Here is a 19185-nt window from a genome sequence, read left to right as displayed (position 1 = left end):
ATTTGAAGAAAAATGCGACAGACTTTAATAATGATGAATTCTGTGCCACTGTGGACTACTATCTTTCCTCTTTTCCACCTTTTCTTCCCCTTCGCCAAAACAATTTCCATCTGGGCCGAGTCCCAGCAAGACTGGTGCTCAATTACCACACTCCAATACACACAGAGAGAACTCAACATCTCCAGCCGAACACACACCTGCACTCACGCAGAGAGAGAGAGAGACATGTCTCGCTGATGGATCTGGCCCGTCCACCCACACAAACTCTCACAGGCAGCACTTGGTCAAATATCACAAAGAAAGAGTGAGCGAATGAAAAAACAGCACGATAGAGGAAAAGATGCTGTATCCCCCTCCTGTCTGTGGATTTTTTTGGACCGCGGCTACTCCCCCACACCATCTTCCCCAGAGCTTATGAAAGACGAGGGATGTTTATGCGTCTGACAGCGCTCTCCATTCTTTCAGCAGACGTTTTTTGCTTTTAAAACCATTAACCCTGCCAGCTAATGTCATGATGGATTTCATAAGCGAACACGCTCTTAGAGCTGCCAGGCCAGACGTCAGGCATCTGCTGACAAAAGCTCCTATAGCTTGAGAGAGAGAGAGGGAAAAAAAGCGTAGGAACATAAACACGATCCTTAAAAACAGCCCATAAAAATTCTTTGCTATGGAAACATGGAAATGAGATGCTCTGTTGTAGACATAAACATTTCTAGATGTTAATATAACCCTGAAGACATCCTAGCGAAGACATTGCGTTGCACTCGATATTTCTCCTTTCAGAGTGTTATTGAACTTTGCTCCTCTCGGCTCTGGTTTGTATCTGTTTTAGACGTGTCTGATGTGTCTTAAGTGGGTTTGCTTATGTAAAATAAAGGATGCTATATCAGGATCCTGCGCGTCTGTGTGTAGACAGCTGGTGTGGTGGATCAAAGATGGGCACAGCACCTGATGCCCGCTGCCCGCTTCTGCACAGCAAAATGTGCCAAAATAGACAAATGCCCACCCTGTGGCCCAGAGGAAGTTAAAAGACTGAGCTTTCCCATTTTTATATACTGAATTTCATCCCACACTCTTAAAAATAAAGGCCTATTTTCATTATAGAGGGTTGTGTAGAGTTGGCTATGGGGTTCTGTGGAGATGTTAATCAATCTTAAAGGGATAGTTCACCTAAAAATGAAGATTCTGTTAGGGCTGTGCGATTAATCGTAAGTGATTTTCCGTCCAACGCACCTTCCTTTCCTTCACAGCGAAAAGCCCAATGTCTAAGTGAGTGTTGTAAATGCAGTCTACTGTTACTCAACTGTGGGACGTGTTTGATATTAAACAGTGTTATTAAAAGCGCATCAAGCCACAAAAGAGACAATGTTCCTTAGGCGGCTTTCTGTGCGCGCTAGAATTCGGAGCTGAACTCGGATAAGCAAATGGGCTGCGGATATATGCCTAACCCATTTGTGTACACACAAAAATGTCAAAATGCCTTTTTGTTGAGCATTCACATACACAAAGGCCCTATTTTAACAATCTAAGCGCATGGTCTGAAGTGTATGGCATAAGTGCACTTAGGGCATGTCTGAATCTACTTTTGCTAGTTTAATGATGGGAAAAATGGTCAGCGCGCCTGGTGCATGGTCTAAAAGGGTTGTACCTATTCTCTTAATGAGTCATGGGTGTGTTTTGGGCATAACATGCAATAAACCAATCAGAGTCTCATCTCCCATTCCCTTTAAAAGCCAGTTGTGCTTGCACCATGGCGGATTTGCTATTTACATGGCAGAATTTTCAAGCAGAAAAAATGAACGCTTCTCTGGCGAGGAAACGGATCTGCTCATGCATGAGGTTAAAGCACGCGAACAGGACAAGCCGGATTCCACCAAAGCATTTTTATCTTTATGCACACAATAATAATTTTGTACATTGTAATCCTTTTATTTTTAATATTTGGCATGTTTGTGTGCTGCTGTGCATCCCTGTGTGTGTAACAACACACGTTGTGCACCCACATATAGGTGCATATTACTAACATACTCTTTAAATAACAAAAAAATTACTGCACCATTGACTTTAGACCAGGTTTGTGTTGGTCAATGGCACAGTCATTTTCAGTTGCCTCAAAATAGCAATACGCCAACAATGCACCTGAACACACCTCGTTTTCAGACCAGCATGCCCATGGGCATGAGTGCATTTGCTATTTAAACAAAATGGCGCTGGACGTAAAGATGATAACTGCGTCTGGCTGAAACTAGCAAAAAACACTTGTGTGCCGCATTAAGCCGGGTGTATAATAGGACCCATGATATTTTAAGTAAACATACTCAAAAGAAACATGGCTGTCTGCCATATTAATCAAAGAACAAAAGACAGAGAAAATCACTCACTGATCTTGACTGAATAACTTAAGGAGCTTTAATAAGGAGTAATTTATATTTAATGCAGACAATGCAGTGTTATTTTACATTTGATTATTCGAAGCTTATTACTTATCTGAATAGCACTGTTAGTACACCTTCCTGAAAAACTTAAAACACTGTTTATTTAAATTGTATTTTTGTTCTGTTGTATTTATTTGTCTGTTTTGACTTTTTACTTGTCTTGTCTTATGTAATTATTTTTAGGACCTTTTTCTTACATTAGTTAACATTATAGTTTTTGCTAAAGTATCAATAATTGCGAAATTTCACCGATATTTAAAATAAGACTTTGATCATATCGCCCCCACCAATAATCGTGTTAAATAATCGTGATTTCAGTATTGACCAAGAATAATCGGGGTTATGATTTTTGCCATAATCAATCAGCCGTCGGTACATTCATCATTTACTCCACTGTGTTATTTTAGTATTATTTATATACTATAATACTATTTAGAATTTTTTACATTTTGAACTATTTTTAAATGTGGAGTTTAAATTTTAATTTTAGTTTTAATTTTGTTATGTGCTTTTGTCATTTTTATTAGTATTTTTTAATATTTCTAAATAGAAATAATTGATTCTTATTTTTGTTTTAGTAAGTTTTGTACTTTCAGTTAGGCAGTTCTCGTTAGAGTTTTTTTTTAGTTTTTCATCTAATAATTCTATTTAATTTTATTTCAACTTTATTCCAATTACTGAAAATAAGTTTTATTTTTTTATAGTTTTATTTTCCCATACAATGAAAGTCAGTGGGGTCCAATGTTGGTCTCTTTCAAAATACACCTTCTTTATCATCATCTCTTTTTTTAATTGAACTTGTAAGGTCATTAAAAACAAATATTTAATGACCCCCCGTATGTGTTTTGATGTGTAATAAACAGTTTTGGTATACTGTGGCCATTTAATATCCACAAAATCTGCAGAAAGACTTGTTTAAGGTAACAGTACATAGATGGTTTACTAAAGAACAAGAGAATAAAAGGCTATATTTGAGGTTTTCATGCATGTGACACAAGGCTATAAAAGCTATTTGTGTCTATTTCCAAGAGTAAAGGTGGAAGTGTTAAGTGAAAGTGAGTGGACACAATTCATCTGTCTATATTCCATCTTTGTTCCTCGATCTCTCTCTCATCCCGGTCCTGGTTGTGTTCATGCCTGTGATCGCTTCATTATGCTGTGAGGTGTTGTGTTGTTGTCTGCAGATATTGATCTGATGGTGACAGAGGGACTTTTTAAAAGGCCGCTTTGACTGTAAAGTCTGTGAGGGACAGTTTCATTATATTTTGCTGCCGTTGGCTTCGAATGCACCCAACGCTTCGAACGAGTACAGCAACCTCTAAAGTCTGGCGATCAGCAGGCGTAAAGCAAATACAGACAGCCTTGCTACTGCCAAATGCATGTTTTTGCCAGGATGTCGAACTTTTATGTGCCTCTTTGCAAGTTACATTAATTGTCTTGATAATTAAATGCCTGCAAAATTAACTTTTATTCACCCAACACAGTTTTACATTACTGAATTATTTTAGCCTCCACATTGTGCAAACAAAAAACACAGAGCGGGTGCATTGTTGAAACGCTTGTCAGGCCCAATTGTTCTTCTGTATATTGTTTTGGCACGTTTTTAAATAGCTTTACAAAAACTCTGTCCTTTTTTGCATTTATATTACATTGCTTCCTAGAAGTTTTCTTAGCCATTATGGTGTCTATGTGCAGACTGTAGGTGCCATAGATAGTGTGTGTAAGTTCAAACTGCTGCCCATTACTTTATTGCAGATAAATCATACTGCACACTTGCCCAGTAAAAATAGTTGCCAAACATACAAGATATAACCATGCTACATTATTGTCAAAGGGCATGCACAGGGTTTTATAATTATTGAGTTCCCAAAATACCCCATGGATTTTTTATTATACCATGTTTTAACTCATAAAATTTGCTGATTTGGTGTGTGTGCCTTTAAATGCAAATGAGCTTGTGCTCCCTGCCCAAAACAAAATTACTGGGTTATCCTTTTTCACATTTTCTGGTTTGGTAGATGCACCAGAGATCTGATTATTGCACTTAAGCATGGGAAAAGTCAGATTTTCACGATTTGACCCCTTTAATGAAACAGACAGCCTATATATTAAGACCTACTGTACCAAATGTATCTAATATAATGTTACATCAGATGTTTTCCCCAACAGTTAACCAAACGTTCACTTAAGACATAACAGATAATGTTTGCGTGAATACTCTTGAAGACAGATTTTTTGAAATACTGTAATTCTGTGTTTATCGGGATTGCGCGCGGGCTTCAGATGTATCATGCAGCGTGAGTAAGATCGTTTTGTTTACATCAGCATGAGAATGTGAAAATCACATTTCATTGGTTCAGACTCATGCCATCGAGAATTCACTATGAATATTCACAAAGTTGGAATGCTGCGCTTTAAAACGATACCAAACTTGTGCTGAGAGGAAGCGCGAGTGGTGAAGCGAGCAGAGAAAAACGGCATTTTTCATGGTCAAAGGAAAGGTACTCCTCTCAGAAAACATACAAATAAAGATACTTTTAGATGTTTAATTGCTATTTGGAGTACTGGGATCACTAGACAAGGGCTTAATGAACTCATTATGTAAAGAGAGTTTCAACCATAACAAAAAGTGTTTATATAATACAAATTGCCTATCCTACCTTTAATATTAGGCGATTATTTGACAATTTTAATTATATACACCTCGCTGGGTACGGCCCTGTTGTTGTTGCATCATGACCTCAGCATGTTGCCTGTTTAATTTATTTTTGGCAGCCTGATCAAATGTTAAAATCATTTTTTGTTTATTTGACATATTGGAACGAGAAGGCTGAGTGCATTGCATTGAGGGATTAAGGCAGTCGAAAATTGATTGCATTTACAATACATAAATAAATTTGTATTTTATAAATGTTCATTTCATTACAAATAGGGACTTTTTTGTACATGGGCTAGTATGAGAAATCCAAATTAAATAAGCAAAGGTATTTAAGATAAGACATGATACGGAATAACTGTCCTACTTTCTCCAGGTCAGCATCTCTGTTTTGACCAAAATGTCAAACAGAACAACTTCTCTCAGTTTGCTATTACTTGGAATATCTCAGTCAATTTTACACAGTCATTTAGCCAGTGAAGCGTTAACCTGGCCTTTTTCTAACTACGGTGTATTTTTTCTTTGCTAGGAACAGCAATGATGATGCTTTATAATGGCAGAGGAGGTCAGAGCAGAATTGTGACCCTCAAACATTTGTTTCCTGTCTGATTCACGACAGCATTTGTTCCAGTGCCTGATTCATCATGAGTACCACTTCAGAGTCTGGGACATATTGATTTAGAAACGGCCACACACATTGTATTACATACGCTCCTGAGAGAATGTGCATGTTTCTCGTCAGTTGAACAACACAAGGGTTTCTCTCTGGAATTATTTAAAGTCTTTCACCATAATTTTCACCATAAGGGAGACTAAGACCTGAAATGTCCTCTACACAAGTACATGATAAAAGTCGAGATACTACCTTCACATGATTGATTTAATGCACTTTTGTGTTTCCGAAATGTGCATAATTATGCATGCACTTCATGCATGAATTAATGTTTACAGATTAACTTAAATCCTCTAACTTTTTTTAAATACTCCACACAACCACTGGTTTGCATGATAATTCCTTTATTTTCGATCATATTTTATAGTATAGCATATTTTATATCGTTTTTAATACATATTGCCTACATTTAAGCTTGTTTGATAAATATTAGAAGTAAAAATGAAACATTTAGAATTAATTCAAGTGTAATGGACCAGTCTCTGTCGTGTTTCCACTGTAACGCCTCTGGATCTCATGCCGGAGATGGCTCAAACTGATAACTTCAGACCGCCGCTGCGTTTCACTCGTAGCCATAAATAATCAGTGTACAATTCTGAGAACATATTTTAACATCCTAAGTATTTATATTCTGTATCTTTTTGAATAAAATCATTACATTTTATGCAAGTCATAAGGTGTTTCCATCACACGAAAAGACTGACGCGACACTCATTTAGCTGACTCACATCGCACCCCTTTATGTTGCTTTGCATAAAATTAAATGATATAAAGAACAATAACGAATTTTTAGATAAAATAAAACGTACACAAAACTGTATTTTACCGAAGACATTTGACGGAGCTGCACTGCTCTCTCCTGAAGATGGGCGCAAAAAGCCCACCATAAATAACTCAATTGTGTTGTTATGTCTGACCCAGGATCTGGGTAACACAAAAACTACCCAAACACTGGGTTGTTACGTCTGAACCAGGATCTGGGTAACACAAAAACTACCCAAACACTGGGTTGTTACGTCTGAACCAGGATCTGGGTAACACAAAAACTACCCAAACACTGGGTTGTTACGTCTGACCCAGGATCTGGGTAACACAAAAACTACCCAAACACTGGGTTGTTACGTCTGAACCAGGATCTGGGTAACACAAAAACTACCCAAACACTGGGTTGTTACGTCTGACCCAGGATCTGGGTAACACAAAAACTACCCAAACACTGGGTTGTTACGTCTGACCCAGGATCTGGGTAACACAAAAACTACCCAAACACTGGGTTGTTACGTCTGACCCAGGATCTGGGTAACACAAAAACTACCCAAACACTGAGTTGTTACGTCTGACCCAGGAGCTGGGTAACACAAAAACTACCCAAACACTGAGTTGTTACGTCTGACCCAGGATCTGGGTAACACAAAACTACCCAAACACTGGGTTGTTACGTCTGACCCAGGATCTGGGTAGCACAAAAACGACCCAAACTTTGAGTTATTACGTCTGAACCAGGATCTGGGTAGCACAAAAACTACCCAAACACTGGGTTGTTACGTCTGAACCAGGAGCTGGGTAACACAAAAGTACCCAAACACTGGGTTGTTACGTCTGACCCAGGATCTGGGTAACACAAAAACTACCCAAACACTGGGTTGTTACTCTGACCCAGGATCTGGGTAGCACAAAAACGACCCAAACTTTGAGTTATTACGTCTGAACCAGGATCTGGGTAGCACAAACACTGGGTTGTTACGTCTGAACCAGGATCTGGGTAACACAAAAACTACCCAAACACTGGGTTGTTACGTCTGACCCAGGATCTGGGTAGCACAAAAACGACCCAAACTTTGAGTTATTACGTCTGAACCAGGATCTTGGTAACACAAAAACTACCCAAACACTGGGTTGTTACGTCTGAACCAGGAGCTGGGTAACACAAAAGTACCCAAACACTGGGTTGTTACGTCTGACCCAGGATCTGGGTAACACAAAAACTACCCAAACACTGGTTGTTACGTCTGAACCAGGATCTGGGTAACACAAAATCTACCCAAACACTGGGTTGTTACGTCTGACCCAGGAGCTGGGTAACACAAAAAGTACCCAAACACTGGGTTGTTACGTCTGACCCAGGATCTGGGTAACACAAAAACTACCCAAACACTGGGTTGTTACGTCTGACCCAGGATCTGGGTAACACAAAAACTACCCAAACACTGGTTGTTACGTCTGAACCAGGATCTGGGTAACACAAAAAGTACCCAAACACTGGGTTGTTACGTCTGACCCAGGAGCTGGGTAACACAAAATCTACCCAAACACTGGGTTGTTACGTCTGAACCAGGATCTGGGTAACACAAAAACTACCCAAACACTGGGTTGTTACGTCTGAACCAGGATCTGGGTAACACAAAAACTACCCAAACACTGGTTGTTACGTCTGACCCAGGATCTGGGTAACACAAAAACTACCCAAACACTGGGTTGTTACGTCTGAACCAGGATCTGGGTAACACAAAAACTACCCAAACACTGGTTGTTACGTCTGACCCAGGATCTGGGTAACACAAAAACTACCCAAACACTGAGTTGTTACGTCTGAACCAGGAGCTGGGTAACACAAAAACTACCCAAACACTGAGTTGTTACGTCTGACCCAGGAGCTGGGTAACACAAAAACTACCCAAACACTGGGTTGTTACGTCTGAACCAGGATCTGGGTAACACAAAAACTACCCAAACACTGAGTTGTTACGTCTGAACCAGGAGCTGGGTAACACAAAAACTACCCAAACACTGGGTTGTTACGTCTGAACCAGGATCTGGGTAACACAAAAACTACCCAAACACTGAGTTGTTACGTCTGACCCAGGAGCTGGGTAACACAAAAACTACCAAAACACTGAGTTGTTACGTCTGACCCAGGATCTGGGTAACACAAAAACTACCCAAACACTGGGTTGTTACGTCTGACCCAGGATCTGGGTAACACAAAACCTACCCAAACACTGGAAAAATAACCCCAAAAAATTACCTAAAGGGCTCAACCCAGAACTTGTGTAGAAAAAATAACCCAATATGTTTTAGAGTGAAGGATGTAAAAAATGACAGTAAAGACTTATTATATGTTAGTTTTCTGTTTGTAATAAATTATGTTCTTTTAAACTTTCTATTCATCAAATAATTCTGAAAATAAAATGTATCAAGGTTTACACAAAAAAGTAGCACAACTGTTTTCAACATTGACAATATTAATAAATGTTTCTTGAGCAGCAAATCAGCATCATTACTCCAGTCTTCAGTGTCACATCATTCTAATATGCTGACTTGCTGCTCAAGAAACATTTCTGAAAACATTGCTATTATGTTATTCAGATCTCATGCTGAATTTTTATCAAACCCTGCCATTTTGTCCTCTGCTTTCAGAAGGTGATCTAGAAAATGACCGTGATGAGTGATGGTTTGGGACTGTGGAGGCAGCGGCTCATCTGTGAGAAGTTTTTCCTGGTTCTTCAGTGATGCTGAACACTGATGGATGAGTGAATCTACACAGCACTGCTGACTTGTGCACATGGCAGTCATGTCGAACTCCCCCTTCTGGTGTCTGTGAGTACAGCATCCTTCACATTCACTGCACAGCAAAAAAATCCTGCTATGCAAACTTACACAAGGCCTGTTAGCATGTCATTTCTGGAGTCTTTTGAACCCGATAGTTTGTGTCAATGAGATTGTGTTCAGATCAGAGGTAGGGATATAAATGTGTACTTGTGTTGGGGTAACGAATTTTGTGCATTTGTTGAATTGACAAAACAAAAGATGGTTTCTTTGAATTTGATTTAGGTTGTATGTGAGCCAGTTACTGAGTTTGTGATCAGATAGCAGAGCTCTGGAGGAATGACCCACAAGTTGAGAACAGGGCTTGCATTCAGAGAGAGTTCTTCCTCGATGCAGCGGCTCCTGCGCTGAGAGAGAGAGAGAGAGAGAGAGAGAGAGAGAGAGAGGGAGGGAGGGTAGGAGGCAGTCGCGCTTTACTGCTGTTACTGCCGCTGCCTCGGGCCTGGCCGCCTTCCAAGCAGCAATCAATGCAGCCTGGAGTCAATGGAACTTCAACTCTGATTCCTGTTCGTCTCTACCATCTCAAGACTATGGAATCATACGGAATCTAACAATTCTGCTTCCAGTTCCGACACCTTAAATGACTGCATTAATTATATTTTTTAAAACATATCTAAGATAGTGACTGCTAAACAAAACAATAGTGTTTTTGTTTGTGGGTTTGGTTGCATGTAATTATGCATAATTTATTGTTATTACTACAGTAACTAGATGTAACGTGTGTAACAAGGACACTAAAATAAAGTGTTTTACGACCACCAAAAGTTGAAACATTCACTCAAGTTTATGCTCGTAATTTTTGACGTGCAAGTCCTAGAAACAAAATTCCTCTGATTCCATGGCTCATGCCAAATCGAATGCACCCTATTACGTCATTTCAATTTGGTTTGTAGCATCTACTCACACTCCAAGCAAAAAGTAATTAAAAGATTTTTGATCGGCCAATCCGTTCTCGTATAGCACATCAACGAATGTGACGGCAAGCACAAAAAAATAGGCTTGATGCTGTATCTTCGCAATGATTTGGTGTATTGACACCAAACTTGGTATATGTCATTACAGGCATGACTTGGGGGTACATGCACAGTATCATCACAGCGCCACCTACTGGTGCAGAGATAGGAAAAATGGCTATTTTTGCTTACAACTTTTGAATGCATTGTCCTAAAATCATGAGGATGGTCTCCTTAGATTCTTTGAGGCATGCCGAGATGAACGATATCCAGTTTTCTTTGTCCGGCCATTTTGGACGTCTGCCATTTTGAATTTTGTCATAAAAAGCTGCGTTTTACAAAAGCATTAGCATATCGTTATGAAATTCGGTATGATTCATTGAGGCCATGTTCTGAGAGGACCTGTAAAGTTTTAGGTCAAGAGATATAAGGAAATGTATGAAAATCTTCAACATATTGTCGTTTAACTTACATCATAAGATTTGTTGGCTTATTCCGAATCCTACGATACCAAATTTGCCATATTCTACCATACTTACTGTGTGCCATATTGAATTTTATTCAGAATCTACTTTTTCGGACTCCTACTAAATTTCTCCAATTTGTATGAAATTTGGTATGTAGCATCTACAGACACTCATGACAAAAAGTTATTAAAAGATTTTTGATAGACCCAACCGTTGTTTTATAATGCATCAACAAAATTGCCTGCAAGCACGCCAAAATGGATATGCAGCTGTATCTTTGCAAAAGTTGTGTGTATTGACACAAAACTTGGTACATGTCATCACAGGCATGGCTTAAGGGTGCATGCAGAGTTTCGTCATAGCGCCACCTACTGCTCAGCATGATATTATGTTATAAGTGATTTAACTGGTGTAATTTAAACAGATTTATCCTAACTTCATGATCACAGATGTCCACAAATATTTCCTTTTCCGCTATTATTCGGCTTGACCCTGTAATTGCTGCTTGCAGCTATATTTTTAATTTGTTTCCTTAACAACAGCCAATTTTATTTAAGAGCCAGGGTTCCCACTTTACTTGAAAACCTGGATATGGCTACTTATGAGTAAAAAATAATAAAAAACCTGTAGTCACAAACATCTGGAAAAGTCACTAGCCATAAAGAGTTTTTTATAATATTTAATTATTTTCATATATTTCCACACAAAGTTTCTGTAAATGAAACGGTTGAAAGCAGCTTTGTCAATACAGCAGATAAATCAAATAAAATACTTGGAGAACCACTGGCCTGTCTAGTATTTTAACTGATTCACTGAAAGAACCGACTCATAAAAGTTATTAGTTTGTGAATCAGGCTACTTGTGCTGCATGTTGTGTAGATGTTTAAAGACCATTAACAGTGCCACACTTTTAATTATAATTTCCCTCTTTTTCTAAAGAGCATTTATGGACAAAAACCTGTTTAGTGCAGATTAAGTCATAAGTATAGTATTTTTGGTCCATTTCCCAAAAGAGAAACTGCTTTTTAAAAGCATATATGTGCTAAAAAAAAAGAAATCTCAACTTTTGTGAGTACATTAGCATATTAGAATAAGCCACAGACCTAAAAGTTTAAAAGCCACAAAAATCCTATGTTAAGTGGTGGAACCTCAACTCTCACTTCCCAGCTCTACTCAAGACTCTCCCTAAAAACTGTTTTCCAAAAACAAAACTTCACGTCTACCTTGTGTAAGCACACTATTTCTTTACTCCTCAACTGAATCCAGCTGTTGCTAAACGGCAGTGCATCTGGGCTGAGTGAGCGCGAGAGAAGGAAATATGCAGAAACTGAGGAAGAATGAAACTGGTTAATGTGTGTGGTTGACCCAATTCCATGCTGAATGAAAAAAAGAGCATATACAACATGGTACTTATTTATACACTTGCTTGATTAATGGAAACGAGCGAGAAGAACATGCCTTACAGCGAATCAGCCTCCTCAAAGAAAGGCAAACCCGCCTCTAGGCTGTGGTTACAAATAAGCAGTCTCTCTTTAAAAAGTAGTCTGGGAAAAGCTGCTTTTGAGATCCCACTTGATTTGTATATTATGGTCTAAAGGAAAGTTGACACTCCCAAACAAAGCTAGCAGGATGAGCGATGACCTTTGCCCTACTGACTCACATTACTATGTTTGCGAAATGTGGTAGGCTACCTTTTCGGACATCAAATTTATTGTGCAATGCAAAGCAGAAGTGTATTACTTTTTATCACATTTAAACTATACATTTACCCCTTCAATCCAAGACTCAAGATAGCATGAAGTCTAATGCTGTGTGTGTGTCTGTGAATGATTCGAGTCCCCTACAGCCTCGCAGTGAGTGATGATGATTGTTGCATCCCTTCCTTCTTCCTGCTTCATTTACAGTGATTCCTCAGGCCTGTTTTCTTTGTTTTTGTGAGGCAGACCTGTGTGAAACACCTTGTTTCTTCTGTTGTTTAGGGTTGAGTGGATGTCTTTTGTCAACGATCCCATCCTGGGCACTGGAAGTTGGCACGGTGAGCATCTTTACCCGATGACCTCCTTGCAAAAGCTGCACAGCTTCTGTTTGCTCATTAGTAGCGCAATTAACCAGCGCACCGCTGGGCATGAGCGCCGGACCTGCTCATTCTTCATTTCTGTCTACCAGGGGCCCCAATAATCAAATCAAACAGCTACATTGTCCCCTATATTTGATATTCTTGATGCTGCTCTGAAAGACAAAATGTTTTAAGTTGCATTTTTAGCCCGGTGTGCCTCAGCAGTCAGTCAAGTCAGAATTATTTGTAACATTACACATTGTTTCAAAGCAGCTCTACAGAAAAGTATGATGTTACTGTTTATAATATTTCAATATCATCATGCCTCGCATCCGATATTTGCTATACATTGCTTTACAGAAAATACTATTTATCCAACTTGACCGATAATATAGTTTAAAGGATTAGTTCACCTAAAAATGAAAATTATCCCATGATTTACTCACCCTCAAGCCATCCTAGGTGTATATGACTTTCTTCTTTCAGACAAACACAATTTGAGTTATATTTAAAAAATATCCTGGCTCTTCCAAGCTTTATAATGGGAGTGAATGGGGCTCAAGATTTTGAAGCCCAAAAAAGTGCATCCATCCATCATAAAAGTAATCCATACGACTCCAGGGGGTTAATAAAGAAGCAATGCGTGTGAGTGAAGCAATGCATTTTTGTAAGAAAAATAGCCATATTTATAACTTTATACACTATAATCACTGGCTTCCGGCGATGGCTGTATGTGAGTTGAGTTCCTGAGGAAGAGTGACCTTTGACCCTGATGCATGAGGCAGGATGTAGCTTAGACGCCTCTCGCAGTTCACACAAAGTCAAGCTCCTCTTCTCTTATATCGATATATATATTCTTTAAAAATTCTTGTTTTAGACTTCTAAATCGTGACTGATGTTTTGTTTTGCTCTCTCCTCTGCACTTCCGGGTTTGTCATTACGTCATGTGTGAGGTCAGAGGTCACTCTTCCTCAGGAAATAGACTCACGTACTGCCATTACTGGAAGCTAGTGATTATAGTTATAAATATGGATATTTTTCTTACAAAAACCCATCACTTCACTTCAGACGGCATTTATTAACCCCCTGCAGTCGTATGGATTACTTTTATGATGGATGCACTTTTTTTGGGTTCAAAATCTCAGGTACCATTCACTCCCATTATAAAGCTTGGAAGAGCCAGAATATATTTTAATATAACTCTGATTGTTTTTGACTGAAAGAAGATAGTCATATACACCTAGGATGGCTTGAGAGTGAGGAAATCGTGGGATAATTTTCATTTAAGGGTGAAGTAACCCTTTAGGTTTTTTGACGATATCACAAACAACAGTTTAGATTTCAAGGTTAAGTTGGATATACTTGTAGATGTATAGTTCATTATTAATTAATTTGAGTTATTAATCTATTGTGTCTAACAATGAGTGCGGCAGGGATGACGTATTTTTGTAGGTCAAAACCTGGAAATGAGTTCCATTGTCCTGAAGTCAATGGGTTTTTAACGGGATTTTGGTTAAAAGCCTAAAATAAGGTCTGTGTGAACACAAGCTCAAGATATGTTCACATTTATTCTACGACATAAAACACACCATTAAATCCTCATATGTGATTTTTGTTTAAAAACTTTTACTTGTCTTGAAAAAGGCAGTTGCTAAATGGGACTGGAAATGAAACATCATGACACTGAACAGATAAACTCATCTACTCACTCTCACAGCCTTGTTGTGTTTAAAATCACACTTGCAAACTATTCTAACTCACATTTTCAGGGAAAATGTTTCTTAATAAAGACTGAATGAGTTGTCGGAAGTTTCCTTCTGGAAGTCATGTGACCTTGGTGTAGGTCATTTATAGCCTAAGGTTAGCTTTTTATTTCTGCTGATTGTATTTATTTAGGCTTCAAAATTGATAAAAGTTGTGTTCATTTGTGAAAATGATCAAAAGTATCATAAACTTTTGTTGATCACAGAGCTGTTTTTTGTGATAATTCAAAAGCCTATGAAAAATCACTCTGTCAAAATGAATGAGATGGCCAATCAAATCACAGAAGCCAAGCTCGAATTAACAATGAAAGAGAGCAAGGTAAGATATAAGTAGCTAAACACTTAGTTTCTAGTATGATATAAATGTTAAATGACCAACTAATATATCCAGTGATGCAAACTACTCAACTTTTTGTCAAATTCCACTGTTTGTATTGAAAATATAGACTGTCGTTTATATGATTCATGTAATTGTATGTGATGAGACAAGAAACATTAACAAAAGCTGTTTTCGGCATACGATTAACACGACTGAATGTGTGCATACCACCGATCAGGCATTGGTCCATCTTCTTCCATTGCTCCGTGGTCCAGTTCTGATGCTCACGTGTCACTGTTGGCTCTTTCGGCGGTGGACAGGGGCCAGCCTTCGCTCCCCACCTTGGCCGCACATGACCCTGTCACCGGTTCTCCACTGTTCCTTCCTTGGAGCACTTTTGATAGATACTGACCACTGCAGACCGGGAACACCCCACAAGAGCTGCAGTTTTGGAGATGCTCTGATCCAGTCGTCTAGCATCACAATTTGGCCCTTGTCAAACTCGCTCAAATCCTTACGCTTGCCCATTTTTCCTGCTTCTAACTTTGAGGACAAAATGTTCACTTGCTGCCTAATATATCCCACCCACTGACAGGTGTCGTGATGAAGACATAATCAGTGTTATTCACTTCACCTGTCAGTGCTCATAATGTTATGCCTGATCGGTGTATATAAAAATAAATACTTAGCACTGGATTCTAGTGCTTTTGCTGTTGTTTCTTCCTGATTCTTTGTTCCCATAAACCCTTTTAATTCCTTTATTTAAATAAAAAGATCAGTGGTTACGACCTTGCCGCGTACTAACGTGTTTGTTATTGTCACTGTATTTGTTGCCACTGCATCCAGAGTCATGCATCCAGACTGCTAAATATTTATGAGATTTATTATTTAACGCAATAGGTGTGGACTTCCCTCGTTCTGGCTGAGAACAGTCAGACGCAGAGGGCTGTACAGCATCCGAAGGCTTCTGCGGCGGCGCTGGAGGCGGGAGGGGCTGAGAGCAGAGGCAGACTGGATTAGGAGGGCCTGGGTGGGAGTGGTGCATTGTGGGGGAGCAGCCCCAGCTGTCCTGCCGCTGCGCTCTGCTCTGCTGCATGCTTCTTCTCCGGGCGTCTGGCAGGCAGCCAATGGGAGGAGGCGAATCAGTGGCACTCGAGTTCAGTGTGTCAGTGCGGGTAGCAGTCTGCGAAGGGATGGGCCAACGCAAACACGCACACTGCACCACTGCAGCACTGGCCTACTTTACCTTTTCACCTACGTAACACGTCGTACCGATGCACATTTGAATGAATGAACACTAACGGGATTTCACTGCAGTGGTGTGGAGCTGCAAAATGCATATTCAGTTGCGCGACACTGCCATGCATCTATGTCGGTGCAGACAAAGAGGAGGAGAGAGGTGGGGTTTATATAGTCTGGATTACATCACTCAGTTTTATAGCACTTAAAAACTTAATGCATGATTGGATATAAATGAATGCATACATGCATCCACGAGAGAAACCAAACAGATGACGTAAGAGTGTCATCTGTGACCTCTCTTCTCTAATTTCTGTCCATGCCATCCCTCCCTCCCCGTCTTTGTTCCCGTTGTTATGTTTTTTTTTTCCGGGCCAGACGGTAGGGACTGGTGGCTTATTAGCTATCTCATGGCCGCTCTGCATTCAGACAGGTCTGGGTCATGCCAAGCTAAGCCCCTCTTCCTCTCATTAAAGAGCAGCCGGGTAATCGCGGCTAAGCAGCTGGTTAACTCCTACTGAAAAACAGCAAATATCGCATGCGTTAATGTGGCCTCTTCTAGCATGTGAAATAACAAACAGGGGTGACCTATGTATGTCCAATCCACTCTAGGCGTTCTGCTTATTTGTGCTGGCCTAAGATCGCCTAAGTACCTTAAATGAACTGAGTGAAGCAGACAACCGGCAAACTTATAGAAAACCCTGATTCATCAAGGTGCTAGTGGAAAGAAAGCAGGTTATATTTTGACTGGCACGTCTGGGAAATCATACGGTAGGCGTATAAAGTGGCACAGCCAGAGGGATGTTTTATTGCTCAAAGGTTGCTCTTTCATTGCTCAGGTGACTTAATGGAGTTTCTCTTGCAGAATCAACTATGTGCCTGGTGTTTCTCTTCAAATTGGAGAAACATGCTACTATGGATCATAGTTTAGGAGTTTGATGAGTTTTGATTGCGGAAATCTGAGTGCAAGACATCATTGAGGTTTCTTCTGAAACTCTAGAGGAAAAATGGAAGATTATTGATGTTTTTGTTTTCAAGAGAAAGATCTGAGAGGCTCTCTATTCATTGCAGTCTAAGTAACACAACTTATTTTTTTTTTAGATAGACTTATAGATGTTATTTCTGAAAGATTTATTTCCCTTCCTGGTGCATGTTTTTTTAGGACTTTCCAGTATGAAAATTAAATAATTGATCAATCAATTGATTGATTTATTACATGATTAATTATTTTTATAATAATACAATTATAAAATAAATTATACATTTTATAATAAATTCTTAAAAAATTAATTAAATTTCCTTTTTTGCCCTTCAAATTGTATTCATGAAGCTTACACTCTAAAAACACTGGGTTAAAAACAACCCAATTTGCGTTGTTTTCAACCCAAGGGCTGGGTAAATATAGGACAGAACACATGTTGGGTTCATTTTACCCAGCAAAATTGGGCTGTTTATTTAACCCAGCATAATGGGTTGATTAATTTTTACTATAATACTATTTTTATTTTAATTTTTTTTTACTTCATACATGAATTAATGTTTACGGATTAACTTAAATCCTCTAAACTTTTTTAAAATACTCCACAACCACTGGTTTGCATGATAATTCCTTTACGTCCGATCATATTTTATAGTATTGCATATTTGATATCGTTTTTAATACATATTGCCTACATTTAAGCTCGTTTAACAAATATTAGAAGTAAAACTTAAACATTTAGAAGTAATTCAAGTGTAATGGACCAGTCTCTGTTGTCGTGTTTCCACCGTAACGGCTCTGGATCTCGTGCCGGAGATGGCTCAAACTGATAACTTCAGACCGCCGCCTGCGTTTCACTGACTGACTCCATAACCTGTCCACAAATAATCAGTGTGCAATTCTGAGAACATATTTTAACATCCTAAGTATTTATATTCTGTATCTTTTTTAATAAAATCATAACATTTTCTGCAAGGCATGAGGCGTTTCCATCACGCGAAAAGACCGACGCGACACTCATTTAGCTGACTCACATTGCGCCCCTATATGTTGTTTTGTATAAAATTAAACGATATACAGATCAATAACGAATATTTAGACAAAATAAAACGTACACAAACCTGTATTTTACCGAAGACATGCACCAATTTCTCCTGAAGGGGTCGCAAAAAGCCCTCGATAAATAACTCAACCCCTGGGTTGTTATGTCTGACCCAGGAGCTGGGTAACACAAAAACTACCCAAATACTGAAAAAAAATAACCCAAAAATGACCCAGAAGGCTCAAATAGCCCAAGATTTTTTAGAGCGTATCCAGTAAAGATAGACTTAACATTTTTCATAAATATTGAAAGGAGTCATCACATATTTTGTTTAATAAGTTTTCTTATTTCTTGGGATGCAGTAAAATGTACGAGTTGTCATAAAAAGAGTTTAACAGGAAAAAGATGTCCTCGTAAAAGTTGTGTCATGACAATGATCTTCCGTCTGTCACTCCATCTGGGCAGCAGAGAGGACATCAATCATGCCCACTTTTGAAACGGATCTGGAAAGACATGTGAAGTAGTGGTTTTTAAACAGACTCTGTGGCTGAGGCTTTCGACCGCTGGCTCTGCGTGTGTGTGTGTTTCCGTGTGTGTGTGTGTGAGGAGGATTGAAGCCAGCACGTACAGAGTCTGCTCCACAGCCTTTGTTCTCCACAGTCTGTAAATGCAATTGATCGGCATTGGACATGCAATGCGATATCTTTCAAAAATGGTCAACTTTATCTCTTTGTGTGCAGTCCAGTGTTAAATACACATGAAACATGATAATGCATGTAAGCAGTCAACTTGTAAATATATACACTTAGATTTCACAATACAATTCACAGTCTATAACTATGCAAATCACAAGTGACTCGCTCTGAGCTTCTGAAGCATAGAAATAAGCCATACATGTGGCTTTAGCATAATTCCCACCTCCAGATGTTTCTCAATGCAGCTTTTAAGCTCAGATTGTGATCCAGCTAGTGCTAAACTAAAAAAAAAAGGTGGGGGA

The sequence above is a fragment of the Megalobrama amblycephala genome, linkage group LG3, assembly GCF_018812025.1.
Source record: "Megalobrama amblycephala isolate DHTTF-2021 linkage group LG3, ASM1881202v1, whole genome shotgun sequence".
Taxonomy (NCBI): Eukaryota; Metazoa; Chordata; class Actinopteri; order Cypriniformes; family Xenocyprididae; genus Megalobrama; species Megalobrama amblycephala.
Note: the sequence above shows the minus strand (reverse complement) of the source record.